The 17,641-nt window shown below is 42.5% G+C and overlaps 1 long non-coding RNA gene across 1 annotated transcript; it reads right to left on the bottom strand.

Annotated features, from left to right (window-relative positions):
- Positions 1–295: 295 nt before the first annotated feature.
- LOC110536652 lies at positions 296–1,573 on the bottom strand. The gene is made up of 3 exons (XR_002475503.2): positions 1,534–1,573; positions 1,166–1,272; positions 296–898 (listed from the first exon to the last, which is right to left on the bottom strand). It is a non-coding gene; the product is annotated as an uncharacterized LOC110536652 (long non-coding RNA).
- Between the last annotated feature and the right edge of the window lie 16,068 nt (positions 1,574–17,641).

Here is a 17,641-nt window from a genome sequence, read left to right as displayed (position 1 = left end):
CAGTCCTATTGTGATTAATGATATTTACTATAATCTCCTTTTTTATGAATTAACAGGCATCGGGATAAAAACTAAAAATATATTGTTTCGATGCCCCCCGTTCACACATTAATGTTACTTACCTTAGATTACAAAGCCAGCTAATTTCCACTCCGTCCATATGCAAATACAAGTGATTCATACACTGGCTTGTCTGGCTGTCATGTTTTCATTTTAACCTTCCCTTTAAATAATAGTATTTCAGTAGTCCTCTATTATGACAAAAAAAAAAAACATATAGCTCATTAATACACCATTGTGGTTGAATGTATCTATTGGAGGTCCTAGGATACAACAATGAGTAATGTTGCACTAACAAATACCATCAAGGGATACCTTTACAACAATGAACACCTTGTGAAACATCTGTGTAAACCAACCTGGCAATATTTAAGATTTAAATATATAAACTTTGTTATTTTTTAGGGTACGGGTGTGTCAATTTACTTTCAAAGATTTCCTGTACACTCACATGACAATCATAGCCTGAAATACTGCATTACGGTGGGTGGAATAGAGAGGAGGTGGGTGCTGTGTGGGTGGGAGGTTCTGCCCGTCACTGCCCGGTTCTCAACAGGCAGCCAGTCAGTCTCAGAAGGGGGACTTAAAAAGGGAGAGTGCAAAGTCCAGGCACTGCTGCTCTCTTTGTTCTGAGTGTTTGCAGTGCTAGTGTTTTTAGTTAGTCTGTGTCTCACATATTATGTGCCCAGTATGATGGAGCAAGAAAACGTTCTTAGCAGATAATGACAACATGACAATAACAGTAGCTGTAGAGGATGTAATGAAAAGTTGGAGGGTGCTTGGTGATGAAGAACATCAGGTGGACCCATGTCTGGGTGTTGGGCAGAACCCCTAGGTCCTGGAGAACAGGAGCAGAGTTAAAGAGAACAGGTTACAGGTTGATCAGGTATGTAAAAATACAGTTATTGAATGATTTCATTTGAATGTTTGATTAGACATGCAATATTGTTAATGGCAGACAGAAACGAAAGGATATGTTTTATGTCAGTGGGGTTGATGAGAGAGGTAAGGGATGGTCCCTGGAAAAGATGAGTGAGGTGAGTAGTGAGAGAAACTCTGGGGTAGTGTCATAACCACTGGAGTCATACACCTTAACAGAACCTACCTGGCAAAAACCTCCACACCCTTCTCAGTCTGGGCCTGGAGGTGGTCCTCGAAGGCGTTCTGATCTGCTTCTTCAACTTCCACCACATCAGGTGGAGTTTCAGTGATCTGAAAGTACGTTATACAAATATAGCAATAGACAAAAAACATTAAGTCAACAACAAATTTGAAATATCATTGTGCGCTAGTGTTATTATTTATAAAGGCCATCTTACATCAGCTGATGTCAAAGTGCTGTACAGAAACCCAGCCTAAAACCCCAAACAGCAAGCAATGCATGTGTAGAAGATGCAACAGGTCAGCACCTCAGGAGTAAATGTCAGTTGGCTTTTCATAGCCGATCATTCAGACTATCTCTACTGCTCTTACTGTCTCTAGAGAGTTGAAAACAGCAGGTCTGGGACAGGTAGTATGTCCGGTGAACAGGTAAGGGCTCCATAGCCGCAGGCAGAACAGTTGAAACTGGAGCAGCAGCACAGCCAGGTGGACTGAGGACAGCAAATAGTCATCAACCAGGTAGTCCTGAGGCATGGTCCTAGGGCCCCCTTTGGCAGTTCTATCTTGGCTGAAAATGTTATAGTTAGCGATGGAGATTTCAGGGTTTTTGGTGGTTTTCCTAAGCCAGGATTCAGACACGGCTAAGACATCCGGGTTGGCAGTGTGCTAAAGCAGTGAGTAAAACAAACTTAGGGAGGAGGCTTCTAATGTTAACATGCATGAAATCAAGGCTATTAAGGTTACAGAAGTCAACAAATGAGAGCTCCCGGGGAGTGGAAGTGGAGCTAGGCACTGCAGGACCTGGATTAACCTCTACATCACCAGAGGAACAGAGGAGAAGTAGGATAAGGGTACGGCTAATGAACTGGCCGTCTAGCACGTTCGGAACAGAGAGTAAAAGGCGCAGGTTTCTGGGCACGATAGCATAGACTCAAGGCATAGTGTACAGACAAAGGTAAGGTAGGATGTGAGTACATTGGAGGTAAACCTAGGCATTGAGTAATGATGACAGAGATATAGTCTCTAGAGACATTTAAACCAGGTGATGCCATCGCATTGGTAGGAGGTGGAACAACATGGTTGGTTAAGGCATATTGAGCAGGGCTAGAGGCTCTACAGTGAAATAAGACAGTAATCACTAACCAGGACAGTAATGGACGAGGCATATACTATACCGACATCTATGGATAGCATAATTGTGTCTAACAGGTAGGCTTACCACTTATTTTTGGGAATAGGATGAAATAGGCTCCGATTATATATGTAATTCAATGATTATGCCCATAACAAAAGTAGGTGCACATGTGCACCTATAGGAGGTCCCAGGCAGAAGGGAATTTGACTTTAACCCCTGCATCGGAGAGTTACATTGTTGCTATCACTATGCAGCCAGTTGCCTATAGTAGGAAACAGAGTTTCTTACTAATAATATGACACCTGTTATCACACATGGCACAACCCCACAATTGTTACAATAAAATAACACTTTTATATTTTAACATATTTAACAAATGTTTTTAATATTCGAGTAGAACTGTAAAAAAAAAAATACAAAAAAAAGAGTGAGATAATTGTAGCTTTAGAAACGAGTGCTTTCATAAATGCATGGTGGGCCTCGTTTCACTGGAGCTGTGTAAAATAAGCTTTATGTCAATGACCCAGCTTCAACAGAATTTTGTTTATTTACATATCGAATTTGATTGACCAACATCAGTTTCACCATTTATTTATTTTGTCTGCGCCTAAAGTTGACCTCTTTCCTCTTCTTTGGCGCTGCATTGCAAGTCAGCGATGTTTTCTCTCTGTAGTTGTCCATGGTCCTGAAATCATATCATCTGAGAGAGAGAGAGATGTAGTCTATTTCAATCTAAAAAAAACAAACAAAGTAAACAGGTGATAGATAATTGAGTAATCTTACAAATGAATGCGGGTGTATGATCAACGCTTACCTTCTATTCAGACAAGTTGACTCGCCTGGCCTTCCAGGCAGCAAAAGCTGCTTCTTGGAGGTTGAATTTTGTAAGACAACTTGTGCTCAATTGATATGGTGGCGTGTCCTTTGAGTCTCTTGCTCAAGACTTTGAGCTCATTAAACAGATCTTTTGCCTCGATGTCCCTAGATTCGCCATATGTAAGGGCCCTCTCCAGTGTTGCGCAGTCCCTGGTAAGTGCTGCAGTGTCCATGTCCTTGATGGTGGGGATGTTGTACAGGATGCTGAAAACACTGCTGTGCTCTCAAGATGCATAAAGCGTTCGTTGACGGACTGGATAGCAGAATCCAGAATCTGATTAAAGAAAACTACTTTGAATTTCTGCTGAGGGTCAGTCACAGGCTCATCCTCTCCCTCGTAGCCAAACAAAACAGATACATTTTCTTCCTGGGACGGACCGTGGGCTGCCCTGGGAAACAGGGCTCAATACCCATCTCCTCTGCCAACTCTTCTGCGCTTGCTAATGCGCCAGCGAAAGCTGCATCGGAGCGGTAGTCTTGGCGGAATACCCTGGTTGAGTTCAATTGAGCCACTGCTAGTGAAAGGTTAAAACTAACTGCCTGCAAACTCTTACTGGTCATGTTCACTTCGAACAAGATGTCATACCAAACGACCACTGCGCACATGAAGCCCAAAGTTGTTCATCTTGGCAGCAATGCTGTTTGCCCCCAACCTTGTTTTAGCACCACAGTTGCCTGTGAGCTTGGTGTCGGTGGCGATCGAAAACAGGGCATCATAAATCTCCCCGAGTTGGTAACGCACGGGTTTCACAGCCTCCACCTGGCTCTCCCATCTCGTGGTGCTGAGGGGTTTCACAGCCTCCACCCGGCTCTCCCATCTCGTGGTGCTGAGGGGTTTCACAGCCTCCAACAGGCTCTCCCATCTCGTGGTGCTGAGGGGTTTCACTTTGAGTCCATCTTTTACGTGCTCTTTCAGCAAGGTCCCAGCAGTGTGTAGATCCGGATAAAAATGTATAAATCTCTTGGATGGTGTTAAAAAAAACTCAACGCCTCAAAGCAACACCATGCTGCATCAGAGAGAACCAGGTTCAGCGAGTGCGCGCTGCTTGGCACAAAAAAGGCCCTCGGATTGATATCCTACACTCTCTTTTGAACTCTGCTGTGCCTCCCACGCATATTCACCCCGTTGTCATAACCCTGCCCTCTCATGTCCATGATGGCGATGCCATGTTTCAGTAGTTTAAAGATGAGCAACTCGGTCATGCCCCCCCCCCCCCCCCCCCCCGTTGTGTCAAGCAGTTCCCTCAACTCCAGGAAGTTGCTCTCTCGTGCGCACTGACCCATCATCCTCGGTTGAAACAAAACGCACCACCATGGTCATCTGCTCTGTTTTGATCTTGTCTGGTGTGCAATCCAAAATGAGGTAAAATGTTTGTTTATATGATGATGATCCCATATAATCAGACACATCTGTGACACACACATTCTATATCACCTGTACGCCACACACAGAGACGTGTAGAAAGCTCTCCCTTGCCCTCTATTTGGTAAATCTGACCACAATTCTATCCTCCTGATTCCTGCTTACAAGCAAACATTAAAGCAGGAAGCACCAGTGACTCGGTTTATAAAAAGTGGTTCGATTAAGCAGATGCTAAACTACAGGACTGTTTTGCTATCACAGACTGGTGACCGATGACATTGAGGAGTACACCACATCAGTCACTGGCTTTATCAATAAGTGCGTTGAGGACGTCGTCCTCACAGTGACTGTACGTACATACCCCAACCAGAAGCCATGGATTACAGGCAACATTCGCACTGAGCTAAAGGGTAGAGCTGCCACTTTCAGGGTGCGGGACTCTAACCTTGAAGCTTATCAGAAATCCTGCTATGCCCTGTGACAAACCATCAAACAGGCAAAGAGCCAATACAGGGCTAAGATTGAATCATACCACACCGGCTCCGACGCTTGTCTTATGTGGCAGGGCTTGCAAACTGTTACAGACTACAAAGGGAAGCACAGCCGCGAGCTGACCAGTGACACGAGCCTACCAGACGAGCTAAATCACTTCTATGCTCATTTCGAGGCAAGCAACACTGAGGCATGCGTGAGAGCATCAGCTGTTCTGGACGACTGTGTGATCACGCTCTCCGTAGCAGACATGAGTAAGACCTTTAAACAGGTCAACATTCACAAGGCCGCGGGGCCAGACGGATTACCAGGACGTGTCAGGTGTCTTCACTGACCTTTTCAACATGTCCCTGATTGAGTCTGTAATACCAACATGTCTCAAGCAGACCAGCATAGTCCCTGTGCCCAAGTACACCAAGGCAACCTGCCTAAATGACTACAGACCCGTAGCACTCGCGTCCGCAGCCATGAAGTGCTTTGAAAGGATGGTAATGGCTCACATCAACATTCTCCCAGAACCCCCAAATCCACTCCAATTTGCATACCGTCCAAACAGATCCACAGATGACGCAATCTCTATTGCACTCCACACTGCCTTTTCCCATTAGCTATTTGTATCTAGTCTCTTAATAATTGCATTAAGGTGCAAGTTAGATATGTTCATTATAGTCATTCTGAGTCGGTGATGCAATGATTCGCTATCTTGCTATCTTGCTAGAGACGCACAGGGCCTGTTGCATTTTTTTTTAAAGAAAAGAAAACCACGCACTGCAGTATAGGCCTATACTCAGATAAAAGATGCTATCTACAACCTAAAAGGATTATTCCGCTGACCCCCCCCCCCCCCCCCCCCCCCCCACACACACACACACACAACTGTAGCATCTCGTTTACATTTCTCACATTTTAGGCGTCCAGTTGAGGCCTTGGATTGATCATGTTGCAATGAGATGGGCACAGACCTTTTCAGTGTGGTGGCAAATTAGTTGAACAGGAGAAGAGGATGTGGTTGCTTGTGGAGGGAGAGCAGTGGGGGGGGGGGGGGGGGGTAGAACATCTGCAGTGAAGCTGATTGGTTGCTCTGACTCATCATTTCTTGACTAAAAGATAGATTTAGAAATGAGTTCGACATTGACATAGTTCAACAGCTGAAAAGCCTTCATTAACATACTCCCAGAGATAGCAAGACATTCATTATTCACTGAATGAAGTGACCTACCCATCTCCATTTACAATGTCATTCATCAATTAAATAACTTATAGTATAGCACATTCAATGACATCATTATTGTAGACTATGGACCACTCCTCTATCTACCTTGTACAATACCGTAATCATTGAATGAAGTAGCGTACCCATCCACATTTACAATTTCATCTATCAATTAGATAAATAATACTAGCACATAGTTACATTATTGTAGATTAGGCTACTCCTGTATCCACACTATATCAGGATAGCGTTATGATTGCATTGGCCTTGTCAGGCATGAATTTAGGTCTTCGATCAAAGTCGTATGTTGTACCACGTTTCCCTTCAGTAAAAAGTACTTAAGCATCCCCCATTCAATTCAGATCGAGTGTAAAATGTGTAGGCCTAGTGACAGTGGAAAAATAAACCCATAGCTCCAGCACACAATGGCAAGTAGGAGTAGTCTATTACAATGTCAAATATGTACTGTATATATGCTATAGCACAATGGCATGCAGGAGTAGTGTATTACAATGTCAAATATGTATACGTATATCCTATAGCATCTTTTCATTTACAATTTAATCCATGAAATAAATGATACTAACATAAAATGACGTTATTATTGTACACTATCCCACTCCCCTATCGACACAGTAAATAATATTGCCTACGTGCTTTCGACAATACGTTATCAACTCATTATCAACCAAAAGGATTTGCCTTTTCAACACAGTAGGCCTAAATATTTCCTAACGATATCGCCACTTAAATATAACCTGCTTACTCCTCAATCAGATCAAGGACATCTGGGTAATTATTTTCATCGTCTCGAAGGAAACTATCTGGGTCATTAACTCACGTCTGCTTCTTGTAAAAAAAAAAACAATTTTTTAAATGAACGCCTGTGTCACCGCCGAGCTCTCAAATAGCAAGTCCATCTCTCACTTGTATGAACGGTCACTGCTATCCGGATTCCTTGGGACATCCCTACCCTAAACCCTAAACTATAACCCTTAACACTAAACTTAACCATTTTACATGCATACTTGATAGAGGTAGGGACATCCCAAGGGTCCCGAATAGCACGGACCCGCTAGGAAGGCATATGAACTCCATTCGACTGAACGCCACAACTCTTATTGGTTGTCTGATGTAGGCTACTGGGAACTGGTAACAACACAGTCTGTGATTGGCTAACAACATTTAGATCTGTATACAGTGAGATAAGATAACATACCATGAGGTGTTGAGGGAAAGACAGATTACCTATAGATTGGACATCATCTTTTCTAGGCCATTAGCGATAACAGGAAATAAGGCGTTGGTATGACGTCATGGTAGTTACACGCAGGCGTCACGCAGACGTTAGTATCGTGTCATGTCAGTCAGACGTTCAATGGTAGGCGACAGCCACACGGTAGTACGGTTGCCTAGGCTTAATTCTGGCACTTATCACCCCTCATATGGTTGAGACAGAGAGATTTTGCTGCTGCCGGCAGCTCAGCTGAGTCATGTCAGTGAGAGAGAGAGCAGCACACGCTCACATCATGAAGTCATGTGAGGTTCAACAACGGACAGCAGCACTAGCTAAAGTACACTAACCCCATTCCATACAAATGTGCGCAACCGCGACATTCAAACAAGGCTGCAGAGAAAACTAATGGGACTGTAGCGACTGTGTTGACATCAACATCTGGGGTGTGAACTAGGTTTCTATTCAAGCGTTGATTGACATGGTAATGGCCCTATAGTATTGGAGAAAAGTTGAAAAAACTGGCCCCTCCGACGCTGTACGTTACATCGTGACGTGTCATGGCGTAACGTACAGCACGCATAAAGCAACTCATTCTGTCTTACAGCCTCTCTCCACCTGGTGGAGCACTTCTCTCACTGTTTAAAAACAAGAAAGGGACAGGGACAGGGATGGGGACAGGGTAAGGGACAGGGATGGGGATGGAGACAGGGATGGGGATGGGGACAGGGATGGGGATGGGGACAGGGTAAGGGACAGGGTAATGGGGATACCTAGTCATTTTCTGCGTCATCACTGCAAGCTATCATGACTCTCAAAAGCCGCTGTTTACTTCTGAAGATCACTTTAGCACCGCCCTAAAAACCAGATTTGAATTCAACACAAACCTTCAAATAGGTATCTAATGACACATTATATAAACTCTTTATTGTGTTTTATTTACATTTTAGAGGCGATAAGGTGATGAGTTGGACAGATCGAGTGAAAAAATACGTTTCTCTCCTTCTCACTATCACGTAATAGGTTTAGCTTCCCCACATGACATCTGTCTTTCTCACTATCACGCAATAGGTTTCCCTTCCCCACGTGACATCTCTCCTTCTCACTATCACGTAATAGGTTTCCCCACACAACATCTCTCCTTCTCACTATCACGCAATAGGTGTCGCTTCCCCACATGACATCTCTCCTTCTCACTATCACGCAATAGGTGTCGCTTCCCCACCCGCCATATTTAAAAAGACCAGACGGAGCTCACTGCCTTCTTGAATCATGCAGAGATGGGCAGCATAAAGGTCTCATCATTGATTTTGTTGGAAAGGGGAGAAATTGTGCTTTACATTGGTATTAATATTACAGTTGATCTGGAAGTATTACATTTTTTGGGGCGCTAAAATAAGGTCAATTGTACAGACCAGCGCGATGTACAAAAGTGAGTGAGTTTACGTTAGCTACATACTTCCCCCTCAAAATGATTCTTTGCATCCTGACTGCCCCCAGTCTTAACAATTATTACAGGCAGCACAGCAAGGCAGAGAAATTGAGACATAATTATCCAACAGCTTCAGAGAGAGGATCGAACAATGTGTTTTCTCTCTGGGTATGTAGCTTGCTAGCTAACATTGGCCAGAAAGTTGAAGTCAGAGGAGAGAGGACAGATCGATGAACCGATTTGACAGGCTAGTTTACTGGCCATCAGGCTGTTAAACAGCCATCACTAGCACAGAGAGGCTGCTGTCTACATACAGACTTGATATCATTGGCCACTTTAATAAATGGATCACTAGTCACTTTAATAATGCCACTTTAATCATGTTTACATATATTGCATTACTCATCTCATATGTATATACTGTATTTTATACCATCTATTGCATCTCAGCCTATGCCGCTCTGTCATTGCTCATCCATATATTTATATTTATATATTCTTATTCCATTCCTTTACTTAGATATGTGTGTATTAGGTAGTTGTGACCAATAACATCTGCTAACCATGTGTATGTGACCAATAACATCTGCTAACCATGTGTATGTGACCAATAACATCTGCTAACCATGTGTATGTGACCAATAACATCTGCTAACCATGTGTATGTGACCAATAACATCTGCTAACCGTGTGTATGTGACCAATAACATCTGCTAACCATGTGTATGTGACCAATAACATCTGCTAACCATGTGTATGTGACCAATAACATCTGCTAACCATGTGTATGTGACCAATAACATCTGCTAACCATGTGTATGTGACCAATAACATCTGCTAACCATGTGTATGTGACCAATAACATCTGCTAACCGTGTGTATGTGACCAATAACATCTGCTAACCATGTGTATGTGACCAATAACATCTGCTAACCATGTGTATGTGACCATTAACATCTGCTAACCATGTGTATGTGACCAATAAAAATTGATTCGATTTAGACACGATTCTACTGTCAGAATGCCAGGTAAATTGACAAAATATTGCAAAGACTGGTAAAGAGAATGGGGTATAAAAGGAAGGGATTAAGAGCATCCCAGGAGATGACAGAAAAACTTACTGTTAAGGTATTGCAAATCAGAAATGCGAGCTCACCACGCCGATCGTATTTCTCATGCACAAACTCCAGCATTGCAACTGTAGATCGCCTGGGATGTGTTGTTGATGACATTGCAAAGAAAGGAATCAACATCCACAGAACAACATGCACAGCGCTCGTGAAGGGCCTGCAGTGCCATGAATAACTAATGAAAGGACACTGGGAATGACGTCACAACCAAGAAGCAGCTGCGTGTGGTGATAAGATACCACAGTAAGAAACTCTCAAATCACTGGAAAAACACAAGAAAAAAAGCAGGGTGAGTAACTTTTATTTTTTTATTTTTTTTACAAGCGTTATTTTTGAGTCTACAGACAGACACTTCCTGGAGTCGTCTGTTACGTCTCATTCCTCCCATTTCTCTAACACATCCCTCATTAGATCTCTGTTTGTGCCACGACGTTAAGCTTTATTTTAAAACGTTAGTTTTGGACTGATCCCATTAGCATTAGTAGCGATTTTGTACTAACTTTTCTAGCTAATGACAACATTGCCATCTGCCTAAAGTACATTTGACAATGTGATAATGCTGGCAAAGTAGTTTCCTACTAAACATTTGAGTACTTTAGCGATGTCATCATATTTCCAGACACTATAGTGTAATTTAGACAAAACGGTTTATTAAACCCATCAGCTCTTATTGGCTCACAAAACAGACATTCAAGAAGATCTACATGCATATTACCATGAAACTGATTGACATCAATCGATTGCCATGCAGACGCAGTTAGTACATTTCTCTGATAGAACGTGAAGAATTGTTATTCACGATTGACAGTGATGATGCCATAGGCATACCTAATCTCAAAATAGCCTAACTTGGTGTTTGAGGGTGTAAAAAAAACGAACTATGGGTGCGTTCGTAAATTCACTCTGGCTGTCTACTCCGAATTTCAGAGCACTCGTCTGAGTGTGCCAGTGTGCAGAATAACTGATGAATTTACAAACGCTCAACACCCGTTGAATATGGCCGGTGTCAGTAGACGTCGGCAAAAATGCTCCACGGTTCTGACTAGAGGGAATACAGCTGATCGGAAGTTACTTTTCGGTAAAAGGTTTAGGAGAATTTACCCAGCAGGTTATAATAGTTAACGTAACAGGTTAGGAGAATTTACCCAGCAGGTTAGGATAGTTAACGTAACAGGTTAGGAGAATTTACCCAGCAGGTTAGAATAGTTAACGTGGCAGGTTAAGAGACTTGGGTTAAGGTTAGGAAAGGTTAGGGTTAGCTAAAATGCTCTCCTAACCTGCTACTAAAAGTCATACTTGCACTCTAGTCAGAACTGAGCTTCACAGGGTCCGGACGTCATTTAGACATTAATTGTAGCCATGGACGCTCTGTAGAGTTGCTATTGGGCGCATTTGAGTAGTAAGACGAAAGTAGCAGACTTCTGGAGACAACTCCTACTGTTTCTAGAAAACACAACAGTAGCAGACTTCTGGAGACAACTCCTACTGTTTCTAGAAAACACAACAGTAGCAGACTTCTGGAGACAACTCCTACTGTTTCTAGAAAACACAACAGTAGCAGACTTCTGGAGACAACCTCTACTGTTTCTAGAAAACACAACAGTAGCAGACTTCTGGAGACAACTTCTACTGTTTCTAGAAAACACAACAATGGCAGACATTCACCTTCAGGTTATTGCCGATGAAGTGGATGCTATCAAAATTCCTCTTCTCCTTCTCGTTCTTGTCTCGGTATTGGATACATTTGTGCTCATCGGACATTGATGACTCATAATTTCTTCCTGAGACCAACAGAGTAAATAACTCAGAATAACTCAGCTTCCATTCAGTCAGCACATAAAAACGCTTCGCTAGGCCAAATACAGTATATACACTCCTTTCTTATAACATGCATATTGTACCTGCAGTCATGACGGACTTAAGACAGAGGTGCAGAACGCCTCAAGATAAAAAGGTCATATTGAAAATCTGTAAATTTGACTAAATATTAGCACTTCACTCCACATACTGTTCTCATGGGAAATAACCTTCAATCTGGGAAAATAACACAACACAAGTGATAAGGCTAGAGAAATGTATCGACCAATAATACCAACACAGTCAACACCAAAACACGTCGGAGAGTAAGCATGGAGAACCAAACCCCAAAAGAAAACGAGACTCCTCGACAGACATGGGCGATCTAGGCTATACTCCAACGGGGAATGGTAAGTGTAGAAACCGACTTGCTACAGTTGATAGATGATAAACTGGGCATACTTAAACTAGTCAGTAAAGATATAAAGGAGTTGGAAGGCGAGCCTCGAGACGAGTGACCACAAAGCCGCAACAAAGGAGAAAATGTTGTGGAAATATTCAGTCAATCATATTTCTCAAATACCAGAGCCTGTGAGTTCAAATAGACTTTTATTATAATATAACAAAAGCCGACCTTGGTTCATGAAAAACAACTAACTTTCCAATCTTGGCACATACTTCTTATACATTTTTCCTACCCCTGCTCCCTAACAAAGCAGAGGCTAGGAAAGAGATGAAGACCCTACCCCTGCTCCCTAACAAAGCAGAGGCTAGGAAAGAGATGAAGGCTGTTTCAAAATATTTTTTACATGACAGTGTTAAGTTCCCATGACAAGTTGTGTAGGAAAATATGATGTATTATTTGTCTCTTTTATGCCGTTATATTCTTAATGTAAAATATACGTTGACTGTGATCAGGGTAGGTGTGTTTTAATTAACAACATAGTGAACTATACGTTGACTGTGATCAGGGTAGGTGTGTTTTAATTAACAATATAGTGAACTATACATTGACTGTGATCAGGGTAGATGTGTTTTATCTGTTTTAATTAACAACATACTGAACTATTGATTTCATTCATTTGACATTCTATTGTTTTATAAATATATTTGATTAATCTTATGTTTCTTAGGACATGCCTAAACAAATGAATAATGGATTTATTTTTGATGGTGTATATTCAATGGATTTATTAAAATAAACCTCACCCACATCTGCACACCACTACCACCAGTCCTCAAAGGTACAAAAGGCTATACAGGCAAGAATGTGGTAAAAATGTTCCTGTTTCTAAATGGGTCATTTAAAAATTGCACATATAAAAAAAAATTGTGGTAAAATACCGCAAATCCTGTGTGAAAGTAGTATTATTGTACAATGATGTTACTGTGTTCTCTGCCGCCCTCTACCCCCTCTCTCACTGGCTGGTATGTTATGTGTATGTGTGATAGGGAGTGTCTGTGTACATGTCAAGACCTGAGGAAGAGAAAACATTCTAGAAGGGCATTCTAATGTTCTTTGAATCTGTCCTGGAATTCCATGCGTTCTTTACAGAAAAATGTTAAGTCAAAGACATTTGAATGCATTTGTTTGTCCTTCTTGAAGGGCCCAGGGTTCACCACATGGTGAAATAACATATTAAGTATAGTATAACAATAGTTTATGGGGGGGGGCCCAGGGTACACCACGTGGTGAAATAACATATTAATAGGGGTCAGAAGTGGAAGAGTATCTTCTTGTTTCTGCCTTCTACTGTCACTATGGATGAACACATCACCAGGAACCCTGTGTCACCTTTTCCTATTGGACACCTGTCTTCCTGTTTCCCCCATCACTAGGGGAGAACTTCAGCACTGTGACACCTCTTCCCACAGAATATCTGTCTCTTCCATCACTAGGGGAACACTTCAGCACTGTGACACCTCTTCCCACAGAATATCTGTCTCTTCCATCACTAGGGGAACACTTCAGCACCGTGACACCTCTTCCCACAGAATATCTGTCTCTTCCATCACTAGGGGAGCACTTCAGCACTGTGACACCTCTTCCCACATAATATCTGTCTCTTCCATCACTAGGGGAACACTTCAGCACTGTGACACCTCTTCCCACAGAATATCTGTCTCTTCCATCACTAGGGGAACACTTCAGCACTGTGACACCTCTTCCCACAGAATATCTGTCTCTTCCATCACTAGGGGAGCCCTTCAGCACTGTGACACCTCTTCCCACAGAATATCTGTCTCTTCCATCACTAGGGGAGCACTTCAGCACTGTGACACCTCTTCCCACAGAATATCTGTCTCTTCCATCACTAGGGGAACACTTCAGCACTGTGACACCTCTTCCCACAGAATATCTGTCTCTTCCATCACTAGGGGAACACTTCAGCACTGTGACACCTCTTCCCACAGAATATCTGTCTCTTCCATCACTAGGGGAACACTTCAGCACTGTGACACCTCTTCCCACAGAATATCTGTCTCTTCCATCACTAGGGGAGCCCTTCAGCACTGTGACACCTCTTCCCACAGAATATCTGTCTCTTCCATCACTAGGGGAGCACTTCAGCACTGTGACACCTCTTCCCACAGAATATCTGTCTCTTCCATCACTAGGGGAACACTTCAGCACTGTGACACCTCTTCCCACAGAATATCTGTCTCTTCCATCACTAGGGGAACACTTCAGCACTGTGACACCTCTTCCCACAGAATATCTGTCTCTTCCATCACTAGGGGAGCACTTCAGCACTGTGACACCTCTTCCCACAGAATATCTGTCTCTTCCATCACTAGGGGAACACTTCAGCACTGTGACACTTTGCCTACAGAACAGCTGCAGGCACGCAGGGCTGAGCTTCACAGGAGAGGAGAGGAGAGGAGAGAGAGAGAGAGAGAGAGAGAGAGAGAGAGAGAGAGAGAGACTTACACCGGGGAGGCTCAGAAACCGTCTGCCTCTTATCTCTTAAGATTCTCTCTTTCCTTTCTTCAGTAAGTGAGAAGTAAGTCAAAATGTGTCGGTGTTGCCTTAATCTTTTTCACCCTCCTTCCATTTTTATACGACTACCTGATGATAAACAACGTGGCGCCGAGAGACACGGTCTCCCTGTTTCTAGCTCTTAGCCAATTTCACAGTATGAGCCGTTGTTGCTCCTAGACGTTTCCACTTCACAAGAACAGCACTTACAGTTGACCAGGGGGAAGCTCTAGCAGGGCAGAAATTTGACTTGAACTGACTTGTTGGAAAGGTGGCATCCTATGACGGTGCCACATTGAAAGTCACTGAGCTCTTCAGTAAGGTCATTCTACTGCCAATGTTTCCCGATGGAGATTGCATGGCTGTGTGCTCGATTTTACACAGTGGCTAATTTAAAGGGGAGTCCACATTTATTTATATATAATATAGTGTACATGACACAGGCCATCCTGCAGGAATACACAACACACAGATGCACTGAGTGTACAAAACATTAAGAACACCTGCTCTTTCCATTACATAATAATCAGTACATAATAATCATTACATAATAATCATTACATAATAATCATTACATAATAATCATTACATAATAATCATTACATAATAATCAGTACATAATAATCATTACATAATAATCAGTACATTATAATCATTACATAATAATCATTACATAATAATCATTACATAATAATCATTACATAATAATCATTACATAATAATCATTACATAATAATCAGTACATAATAATCAAATAATACATGGGACTTATGTAGCGCTTTTGTGTCAAGAACTGCAACGCTGCTGGGTTTTTCATGCTCAACAGTTTCCTGTGTGTATAAAGAATCGGCCACCAACCAAAGCACATCCAGCCTTCTTTACACAACTGCGGGAAGCATTGGAGTCAACATGGGCCAGCATCCCTGTGGGACGTTTTTGACATCTTGCAGAGCCCCGACGAATTGAGCCGGTTCTGAGCCAGCAGTGGGATGCAGGGTGTTGTGCTGCTGGATAGTAGTTGGCTCTATGACTGGAAGTCTATGGGAACAGCTAGCATGTCATCATTCAGCCACCACTAACAAACAAAGATCCTAGAGGAAATACTGAATACCTCAGAGTAGCAGCCTCTCACTAATGAGAAACCAATACCTCAGAGTAGCAGCCTCTCACTAATGAGAAACCAATACTTCAGAGTAACAGCCTCTCACTAATGAGAAACCAATACCTCAGAGTAGCAGTCTCTCACTAATGAGAAACCAATACTTCAGAGTAGCAGCCTCTCACTAATGAGAAAAAAATACCTCTGAGTAGCAGCCTCTCACTAATGAGAAACCAATCAGACACCAGGCAGTTGGTTTGTGATGTGACAACCACAGCTATGGACATAACATAATGTACCTGAGGGAATAGTCTTACCAGGAAGGACTGGTTGCGCTCCTTTCCCAGGAGGCAAATAACGTTAGCTAACTTCTGTCACCTTTTGCTCATCAAGCAGTATCATGGCACACGCCATTGCTTCTCTCAAGTTCAAGTTGATTATTCTAATATAGTGATGGATAGCTAGCTGTATTAGCTAAATGGATGAGACACACATCGAACTAGTTAGTTAGCCTGCAGATTAAGTTAGCCGATTCCCAGTTTGGCTAACAGCTGAGTAAATAAAAAACATGGATGATGAAGCTAGCTAGCTACAATCATTAGGGGTTAGAGTAGTAGTAGCTAACTAACTAGCTTGTAAAATCGGCAACGGTTTCTGTAGCTGGCATAAATACTGTCGTTTACATGACAGGTTGTGCATAATCTAAGAAGTGAATACACCAAATCAATGTGGCACTGGCAAAGGAAGACCTAGCTAGTTAGCAATCTAGTTAGCTACAGATAGTTAGCTAGTTAACTATACAGAACAAAAATATGTGTTGGTCCCATATTGCATGAGCTGAAATAAAAGATCCCAGAAATGTTCCATACAAACAAAAATCTTATTTCTCTCAGATTTTGTCCACAAATTTGTTTACATCCATGTTAGTGAGTAGTTCTCATTTGCCAAAATAATCCATCCACCTGACAGGTGTGGCATATCAAGAAGCTGATTTAAACAGCATGATCATTAAACAGGTGCACCTTCAAATAAAATTGTATTGGTCACATACACATGGTTAGCAGATTTTAATGAAAGTGTAGCGGAATGCTTGTGCTTCTAGTTCCGACCATGCAGTCATAACAAGTAATCTAACAATTTCACAAAAACTACCTTATACACACAAGTGTAAAGGAATGAGTATGAGTAAGAGTATGTACATAAAAATAAACACTGCTCAAAAAAAATAAAGGGAACACTTAAACAACACAATGTAACTCCAAGTCAATCACACTTCTGTGAAATCAAACTGTCCACTTAGGTAGCAACACTGATTGACAATACATTTCACATGCTGTTGTGCAAATGGAATAGACAACAGGGGGAATTTATAGGCATTTAGCAAGACACCCCCAATAAAGGAGTGGTTCTGCAGGTGGTGACCACAGACCACTTCTCAGTTCCTATGCTTCCTGGCTGATGTTTTGGTCACTTTTGAATGCTGGCGGTGCTTTCACTCTAGTGGTAACATGAGACGGAGTCTACAACCCACACAAGTGGCTCAGGTAGTGCAGCTCATCCAGGATGGCACATCCATGCGAGCTGTGGCAAAAAGGTTTGCGGTGTCTGTCAGCGTAGTGTCCAGAGCATGGAGGCGCTACCAGGAGACAGGCCAGTACATCAGGAGACGTGGAGGAGGCCGTAGGAGGGCAACAACCCAGCAGCAGGACCGCTACCTCCGCCTTTGTG

Source organism: Oncorhynchus mykiss, chromosome 11 (assembly GCF_013265735.2).
Source record: "Oncorhynchus mykiss isolate Arlee chromosome 11, USDA_OmykA_1.1, whole genome shotgun sequence".
In the NCBI taxonomy this organism is placed as follows: domain Eukaryota; kingdom Metazoa; phylum Chordata; class Actinopteri; order Salmoniformes; family Salmonidae; genus Oncorhynchus; species Oncorhynchus mykiss.
The sequence above is the reverse complement of the archived record's forward strand: the minus strand, read 5'-3'. Positions and strand labels throughout refer to the sequence as shown.